We start from the raw sequence: 9778 nt of genomic DNA, 5'->3' as shown, positions 1-9778 counted from the left end.
GTTGTACTGTTGATATTTGGCTCTGTTCACTAATGAGTTTGCCGACCACTGCACTAGGGGAAGGGTGGTGCTGCCATGTGGATGTAGAAGTACAGGTTCCCCACCTGTGTGTGTAGGCTCCTTGTTACTGCTAGATGGGAAGTTCCAGTTCCTCACGTGGTCTTCACTGACATCATAGTACAGGTGGCCTTATTACTGCTGGGCAGTGGTGAAAGTATTAACACTTTACTAGGCTTCCTCTGATTCCATCCCAGGAGGAAGGGAGCCTTTTCCTGCCTTATGAGAGTGGAAGGCCATGCTCCTCACATGTTCTCCACTGACACTACACACTGGATCAGATATCGGACAGGGTGGCTCTTACTGGCTGGTGGGGATAAAAGTCTCTGATCCCTACCTAGTATTCTTTTTTTTTTTTTAAATATATTTTATTGATTTTTTACAGAGAGGAAGGGAGAGAGATAGAGAGTTAGAAACATCGATGAGAGAGAAACATCGATCAGCCGCCTCCTGCACATCTCCTACTGGGGATGTGCCCGCAACCCAGGTACATGCCCTTGACCGGAATCGAACCCGGGACCCTTCAGTCCACAGGCCCACGCTCTATCCACTGAGCCAAACCGGTTTCGGCTACCTAGTATTCTTTGATGGGTGTTGGATGCCTCCTTATAGCCACGAGAGAGAAGTCTAGGCTCCCATTTTGGCCTTTCTTTGAGTAGGTCAGGATGGAGCCACCATTTTTTTTTTCTGTAGCATTTATCCGAACTTAGAATGGTTATTATGTAAAAGTTTTATGACTAGCTAAAAGCTGCCCTTTTCCTAGTTCTTTGACTAGAAAGAGCAGGTTCTCCTGGGGTTACTTTTGGTTCTAGGTTGCTGGCTTCCTTAGTTCCAAGTCTGGGATGAGGCAAAGAGAAAATTCAGGGAATCCATTGCTTGTCATTTTTTGGGTCCTGAGGGTCTAGGCAGTCTGCTTTCTTCTTTCTACCTTTTAGAGTCTTCTTATGTTTGTTTTATATATAATGTCCAGGGTTTTTAGTTGTACTTAGAGGGAGGAATGGGGACATGTTTTTCTACCCCATCTCCCCAGAAAAGGAAGTCTCTGTATTAGAAATTTAAAAATACAAGCATACAGACATCTTTTCATTAGCTTTTAGAGGATTGATATTATTATGTAGCCTTTGAAAAACTCTACTATACACTTGCAAGGAAATGAGAGTGGAAAAGGCAAATAACTTATCTTTATCAGGAAAATAATTTTGACCTTGCAGACCTCTCTGTAAGAGTGTTGGGGACCCTCATAGATCCCATGACTATACTCTGAGAACTGCTATTGTAAATTATAGTCTATCCAAGATCCTAAAAATATTAATGTTGACAATATCAATTTTAAAGCAATTTTTATTGAATGCCTATTGTTCTAATCAGGCACAGATCTAAGTGCTGAGGATATAACAGCATAGGAGATGGGCAAAGTCCATGTCCTCATGAGCTTTGAGTTCTTCTAGTCAGTTGATCTAGCAGATGAATGAAGTCATAAGTTATCTATTTGCTTAAGTTAAGACCTTACATTCACATCTCTGAGATTTGTCAGGGCCTGTGTGGAGCTGTTTATTTACAGCAGGTGAAGCAGTACAGCTGCAATTATTGACAGGAGAAGTTCAGACTACTGGGCAGACTGTGGTGCCCAAAGCAAATGGGCAAAAATACTTTGTTGCAGCCTAGACAACTCGATTTATGATTATGCTATTTTTAAGACACCTGTGTCTCTTTCCTTCTTCCCGTTTGCTGTGCCTCCCCTACTCCCTTCTTATTTCTCCTCCTTTTCTCCCTGTCTCCAGCCAGTTCTTATTCCCTTCTTTATCTCCTCCCTCCCTTCTTTTCTTCTTCCCACTTTGAGTTGTAGGTAGACTATTGCCTTAAGTCACTTCTCCAATTCTTGCCACCCTCTCACCCTTGCAGGAAAAAATATATATTCCTGCCATGTTTTAGGGACAGTGCTAGGTACTATAAATAACACTGGCAATTACATTTGAAGCCCTTTGGTGTTAGAGCAAAAATTGAAATAAATTAGTGTCATGGCTTAAAGAGATCACTTTAAGGCATGCACTATGTAGCTTGCAAGTACCGAATCATCCTAGTTCCCAATTCTAACTGGCCTCAACAGTTCCTTTGTATGTATCCACAACACTTATGAATGGATTGGCTTTGAAAACTTCCTTATCCTACCTCTCACCCTCAGCAGCTAAGTAAAAAAAATTGGACTTGATTTGCATTTTCTTAAGCCATTGCTCTTAAGGGTAGTCTGATATTTGGCATCAAAATATGCTAACTGTGGCCGTAGTCTAAAACTTCCTTTATTCCTTGACAAATAAGGCAAAAAACCCCAAACAAATTTCAAACTTTTCTTTAATTAAAATAAGCGTTATAGACATGCATTCGAATGGTGCACTGATAGCCTAGGAAAATCACAAGTTCAGAAGTAAATATGCCAGCGCTCCTGAGATTCTCAGTAATAGCAACAAATACTGTGAAAATTACTGTTTAGGAAAGAAGATTAGTACAATATGATTAGTTAGGCATGAAAGGCAGTAACAAGTAACTGAGAGACAGGGGTTAAGTAATTTATTTATTTTAAAGGTAGAAAGCTGCACTTTTGTGTTTTGATTTTGCCATTTGTAAGACACCTGTGTCACACATTATTCCAGCTGTGAATAATGGATATCATTGAATGAGTGTAAATGGTGTATCGACTGCTCCTTTCTATAACACACCTTTCTTGTTGGCACCAGAGAGCAACGAATGAGGCATTTTATTAAAGCTGAGGCTTGTGCTTCTAATCAAAGGTCATTGGTCCGCTCTCACTTTTCAGTTTCAGATTTGTCTATGTTTGATCAGGGGTCAGCAACAAAATCATTATGACAAAGACTTTGTTCTAAGCTGTACATGTCTTTTGAAACTTAAAAGTCTTTGGAATGGTGGTGATGACAGTACATGAACATTACAGGAATGTGCAAGCTGCATTAATGTCTTAGAGAAACTTTAGAGTATCATCTTCCTTTTGTGTTGTTTGAAAGAGTTTCAGATACTATTAAGGTACTAGTGAAAAGGTGTTTTATTGATTAAAGAATTTTTTTCTAGCAAATATGCTTTATGACAGTCTTTTTATTATTTTTTGCTCAGTCCCTGCTTTATATAGCAAGTTCATTAACATGTAGATATGCACTGATTGAAGTCAGACTGTTTTTTACAGTGGAGTTGTCTTGATATAATGAGCTACTCTTTAATGTTCAAAAAATTGTTGTTACTTTCTAAAAGGGGTTGTTTGTGAATTTCATTAAATTTAATCTCCTCTTCAAACAATTTCAGCATTGTTCAGTTTACTACAATTAAAATGCTTTCTGATGCTAAAAAATCACTTTACAGATGTATCACAAATGTAAGCACTGTGAGAGTGGCTTTGTTTTTTACTTTGAAAGAAAGGCTGCTATTTAGCTGAGAATTCTCATTTTTTTTAAATTGGCGCTCCATATGGAGAATCAGAAGAGGGTATACTTACTGTATTGCTAAACAGGCTAGTTTGTTCATGAGGGTTAGGTTTCACAACTAGTTCATTCATTCCCTAGACTAAAGCATTGGTCTAATCATGGTTGAAAAACAAGGGCCTTAACCTTGCCTTCTCAGTTTACTAGAGTACAACCCCTTCATCTTTAGAATGTTAGAAGTCTTGAGAAATAACAGATATAGTGAAGTTAGGTTTCTGCTTTGGACAAAAGTTCTTAAAGAGGCATATGAGAAACCTGACTAAATTCTCAGTTGCAGACCAGCGATTGTAGTACATAGTGAATATCTTCGTTCTTTGTAAATTATCCTTTCCACTTAGGCAAGCATAGTTTCCCCTAGTCAGTAGGACTTGAATGGTATGAGAGCAATCCTTGGCATTTCTTGCAGATTTGGCACAGAAAAAGGTAGAATGTCTTTCTGAAGAGTATTGAGCAGGTGGAAGATTTAAAAATTCCCAGGTGGTAGGAAGGGAATTTTTCAGGTGAACCTCAGAAAGATTGGCTTATGAAGGCAGGTGGTTAGAATGTTGAGAATAAATTATTTGATTCATTTATTTTTTAAAAATCCTCACTCAAGGATATATTTTGGAGGGAGGGAGGGAGGGAGAGAGGGAGGAGAGAGGGATAGAAAAGAAGAGGAGAGAACAGAAACATATGTAATACCTTAATCAATAAATAAATTTAAAAAAAAGAGAGAGAAACATCCACCGGTTGCCTCCAGCACAAGCCTTGATTAGGGATCGAACGTGCAACCTAGGTATGCCCTGACTGGGAATCACACCCACAACCTTTTGTTGTATGGGATGACAGCTCCAATCAACTGAGCCACCTGGCCAAGGCATTATTTGATTTCTTAAAGTTTTGGCCAGCCAGTGGAGTTTATAGAGCTATATGAGTCCTACTATACCAGTGCTCAGGAAAATGCTTTTCTAAGATGTTTCTTTCTGCTTTAGTTTCAAAGGCCACTTACACAATGGGAAAACATCTAGTTAAGTCAAGAATATAAATCAGAGATTCTTGATAGTTGGTATTGTGTAGAAAAAGTATTTTGGGTGTTTGGCTCATTTTTGATACTGTGATTTGACTTCTTAAGGACAGAGCCAGCATCTGACACTTAATGGGTCTTTACTAGACTGAACTAATCAAACGCTAAGTGGGACTTTATGATGTACATTATGAGGTAGCTGTATAGCAAAAGTGCTTAATTACATATCTTTATTACCCAAATATAAGATGACATATCATCTGAAAAAGGCACAATTCTTGCTCTGTATAAGGCATGAAATATTTCCATAGCCTTATAGGAGCTAATAATGATACTTCTGATATTATAACTTATAATAATAATAAATAATATTGCCAATATTATCATTTATAAGGTGAGAAATAAGGATATTTGAAATAGATACATAAGAGAATTATGTATGAGCAAAGGGTGATTATGGAATGGTAAATGAAAGAGTCATGGAATTTTATGTAGAGATTGCCCTCATGTAGAGATTGCCAGCTTTATGTTAGAAGAAGCTTTATGAAAGAAAGGAAAGATGGTAAGCTGGGACATGCCAGAGGTCAGCATTGCAGGGACATTCCAGAGGTAGTGAATAGTGTATAGTCAAGAGGAAATTTGGATGAGGGAACATATTTATTGGATACAGTTACTGTAGAGCAATAGAGTAAATTCTACAGAGGGGAGTTTAGCATATGAGGCACACACACACACACACACACACACACACACACACACACACACACACATTAATTATGCTTAGGAGACTTTTGACATATTTGATAACACTTTCCAGTATTTAAGGATATATTTTGGAGGGAGGGAGGGAAAGATGAAATTTTATGAAAAACCACAGTTATATTTACTAGTTATGATTAGTCTTTATAATACTAACTGGAAACACTACATTTTGAGAATATCATTAGAAGTTCTGGGATTCTGAAGCTTGAAAGACATTTAACTGACACTGAAAAAGGAAAATTATGTGTGGCAATTATGTTGTGGGTTATAAGAATAATGAAAAGTTAGAGAATGAAGTCACAAATTCCTGGTATGAAGTGACATTTGATCCCAGAAGCACTCACAACTGAAGCCTGTCATTTGTGTAATATTGTTTGTCTACAGAATAAAATTTGTACGCATTTTATATTTTATGATTTAACTTCCCATGCATATTACTATATGAAAAAGGAAATAAAACAAAGTACAGGAGCGAGACTTTTAAAATATTAGCAGCAATTTGCATAAAAGTAAATTTATGGTCAGGATAAAATGTTATTTGCTGAAAGCAAATCTGAAATCTTAAACTTTAATTTGAAATGTTAAATTCTTTAATCAACATAGAGATGTTAGAAATACTTGTCCTAAATTAATAACTAATACTTTTATGGTCACTTTTGCATGTGATTCTGTGGTTATATATATTTTTTAAATTGAATTTATTAAGGTGACATTGGTTCATAACACCATTTGAACCTATCTTAAAGCCCTGACCGGTTTGGCTCAGTGGATAGAGCATCGGCCTGTGGACTGAAGGGTTCCAGGTTCGATTCCAGTCAAGGGCATGTACCTTGGTTGCGGGCACATCCCCAGTGGGGGATGTGCAGGAGGCAGCTGATCGATGTTTCTCTCGCATCGATGTTTCTAACTCTCTATCCCTCTCCCTTCCTCTCTGTAAAAAATCAATAAAACATATTAAAAAAAAAAGAAGATGCCACTGTTAATCTTTAATTGTATTTGAGTTATTGGGCTTCAAAAGACATAGTTGGAGTACTTTTATCTTAGTCGAAGGAAGTGTGCAGAAGGTGATGTTCTCTGAGGAAAAAAATGAGTTAGGTCAGCATTGCAGGTAGTTTTTATTTTATTTTATTTATTTTATTTTTTGTTAATCCTCACCCGAGGATATTTTTCCATTGATTTTTAGGGAGTATGGAAGACAGAGGGAAAGACTGAAACATTGATGTGAGAAAAACACATTGATTGGTTGCCCCCTGCGTGCACCGACCAGGGTCTGGGTTGGGGATAAGCCCGCAACCAAGGTACAGGCCCTTGACCGGAATTGAACCTGGAATCCTTTGGTCCACAAGCCAGTGCTCTATCCACTGAGCCAAATCGGCTAGGGCTACAGGTAGTTTTAGAACATCTAACCATTTGATATATTTTCCAGCCATAGTTCCATTTATTTCAGTCAGATTTAATTGATTGCTGGAGAGTGTTGTTGATTTGGGGATGTGTAATTTTGGTGCTTTTGATTTGTTTTCTTTATCATTTTTAGACTAGGATAGGACTGTAATGAAACTCTGATAAATATGACTGAGTAATATCTTCAGTTATTCTGACTATTTGAACCTATTACTAAATGATCTGTTTCCAGTGATGATTCTATATTCATTAAGTCCCTTTGGTTAGCTGCTGGAGGTAAGAAGATACTATAGAATAGCATTAAGAGCTATGGCTCTTTCTGAGTCCTTTTGAGTGAGTCCTCATCTTGAATCAAACATAATAAAATTTTGATTATTTTTTTCTTTTACAAAAAAAGTATAAGTATCAAAAACCTGGAAATGATATATCAGTTTTTCCAATCAAGATGTTGAGATCAGAATCTTGAGTAGTAAACATATTTATTAAAGAGCCCATCTGGATATAGAACTACCAAAACATATTATTGAAACACACACACACACACACACACACACACATTAATTATGCTTAGGAGACTTTTGACATATTTGATAACACTTTCCAGTATTTAAGGATATATTTTGGAGGGAGGGAGGGAAAGATGAAATTTTATGAAAAACCACAGTTATATTTACTAGTTATGATTAGTCTTTATAATACTAACTGGAAACACTACATTTTGAGAATATCATTAGAAGTTCTGGGATTCTGAAGCTTGAAAGACATTTAACTGACACTGAAAAAGGAAAATTATGTGTGGCAATTATGTTGTGGGTTATAAGAATAATGAAAAGTTAGAGAATGAAGTCACAAATTCCTGGTATGAAGTGACATTTGATCCCAGAAGCACTCACAACTGAAGCCTGTCATTTGTGTAATATTGTTTGTCTACAGAATAAAATTTGTACGCATTTTATATTTTATGATTTAACTTCCCATGCATATTACTATATGAAAAAGGAAATAAAACAAAGTACAGGAGCGAGACTTTTAAAATATTAGCAGCAATTTGCATAAAAGTAAATTTATGGTCAGGATAAAATGTTATTTGCTGAAAGCAAATCTGAAATCTTAAACTTTAATTTGAAATGTTAAATTCTTTAATCAACATAGAGATGTTAGAAATACTTGTCCTAAATTAATAACTAATACTTTTATGGTCACTTTTGCATGTGATTCTGTGGTTATATATATTTTTTAAATTGAATTTATTAAGGTGACATTGGTTCATAACACCATTTGAACCTATCTTAAAGCCCTGACCGGTTTGGCTCAGTGGATAGAGCATCGGCCTGTGGACTGAAGGGTTCCAGGTTCGATTCCAGTCAAGGGCATGTACCTTGGTTGCGGGCACATCCCCAGTGGGGGATGTGCAGGAGGCAGCTGATCGATGTTTCTCTCGCATCGATGTTTCTAACTCTCTATCCCTCTCCCTTCCTCTCTGTAAAAAATCAATAAAACATATTAAAAAAAAAAGAAGATGCCACTGTTAATCTTTAATTGTATTTGAGTTATTGGGCTTCAAAAGACATAGTTGGAGTACTTTTATCTTAGTCGAAGGAAGTGTGCAGAAGGTGATGTTCTCTGAGGAAAAAAATGAGTTAGGTCAGCATTGCAGGTAGTTTTTATTTTATTTTATTTATTTTATTTTTTGTTAATCCTCACCCGAGGATATTTTTCCATTGATTTTTAGGGAGTATGGAAGACAGAGGGAAAGACTGAAACATTGATGTGAGAAAAACACATTGATTGGTTGCCCCCTGCGTGCACCGACCAGGGTCTGGGTTGGGGATAAGCCTGCAACCAAGGTACAGGCCCTTGACCGGAATTGAACCTGGAATCCTTTGGTCCACAAGCCAGTGCTCTATCCACTGAGCCAAATCGGCTAGGGCTACAGGTAGTTTTAGAACATCTAACCATTTGATATATTTTCCAGCCATAGTTCCATTTATTTCAGTCAGATTTAATTGATTGCTGGAGAGTGTTGTTGATTTGGGGATGTGTAATTTTGGTGCTTTTGATTTGTTTTCTTTATCATTTTTAGACTAGGATAGGACTGTAATGAAACTCTGATAAATATGACTGAGTAATATCTTCAGTTATTCTGACTATTTGAACCTATTACTAAATGATCTGTTTCCAGTGATGATTCTATATTCATTAAGTCCCTTTGGTTAGCTGCTGGAGGTAAGAAGATACTATAGAATAGCATTAAGAGCTATGGCTCTTTCTGAGTCCTTTTGAGTGAGTCCTCATCTTGAATCAAACATAATAAAATTTTGATTATTTTTTTCTTTTACAAAAAAAGTATAAGTATCAAAAACCTGGAAATGATATATCAGTTTTTCCAATCAAGATGTTGAGATCAGAATCTTGAGTAGTAAACATATTTATTAAAGAGCCCATCTGGATATAGAACTACCAAAACATATTATTGAATTATTGGTAAATATGAATTTGTTCATAATTTTACCTAACTAGTCAGGGCACATGATGAAAGGCACTTCTGCTTATTTATATGTTCATCATATTTCCACTTTTTAAAGCAATCTAACTTTTGTTCAGTGAAATTCTTCTGGTAAAATTTTTTTATATGTTTAAGACTTTATATGTAATAATAATACTAATATATTATTAAAATTTATTTTTAAAATTTTAAATCTTTATTGTTGAAAATATTACATATATTCCCCCCTTTTCCCCCATTGACCCCTTCTAGTCCACCCACACCTGCCACCTCAGATGCTAATATATTTTATTTAAGAAAAACATCTAAATGCTTAAATTACCTATCATACCTGAGCAAAAATAATTTAAAAAAGAAAAAATTATAGTTATCTTGGTAGATGATCAGCTATTTAGTGGTAAATTAGATTCAATAAATGCACACACTCAAAGTTTTAATGAGTTTTCATAGCATTGTCAATTTTTTAATGTATAAGTTAAAAATTATTTTCCTTTCCAGAGTATTGAATTTTTAAAATATTATTAATATTTTTTGTTTGTTTATATATATTTATATATTTTTGTT

The 9778-nt window shown here is 35.9% G+C and overlaps 1 long non-coding RNA gene across 12 annotated transcripts in view; it reads left to right on the top strand.

Annotated features, from left to right (window-relative positions):
• The first annotated feature begins 9153 nt into the window (after positions 1–9153).
• The window catches only part of LOC106724271, an 83925-nt gene continuing 83300 nt past the window's right edge, over positions 9154–9778 (top strand). For 3 of the 12 annotated variants that reach the window (XR_001360022.1, XR_001360023.1, XR_001360021.1), the window contains exon 1: positions 9178–9192. This is a non-coding gene — a long non-coding RNA (uncharacterized LOC106724271). Of the gene's footprint in view, positions 9193–9778 lie in introns of all 12 variants that reach the window. The other 9 variants (XR_001360019.1, XR_001360020.1, XR_001360014.1 and 6 more) reach the window with 8 other exon arrangements.

The sequence above is a fragment of the Myotis brandtii genome, unplaced genomic scaffold (assembly GCF_000412655.1).
Source record: "Myotis brandtii unplaced genomic scaffold, ASM41265v1 scaffold782, whole genome shotgun sequence".
Classification (NCBI taxonomy): Eukaryota; Metazoa; Chordata; class Mammalia; order Chiroptera; family Vespertilionidae; genus Myotis; species Myotis brandtii.
This window is presented reverse-complemented; position numbering and strand designations above follow the sequence as displayed.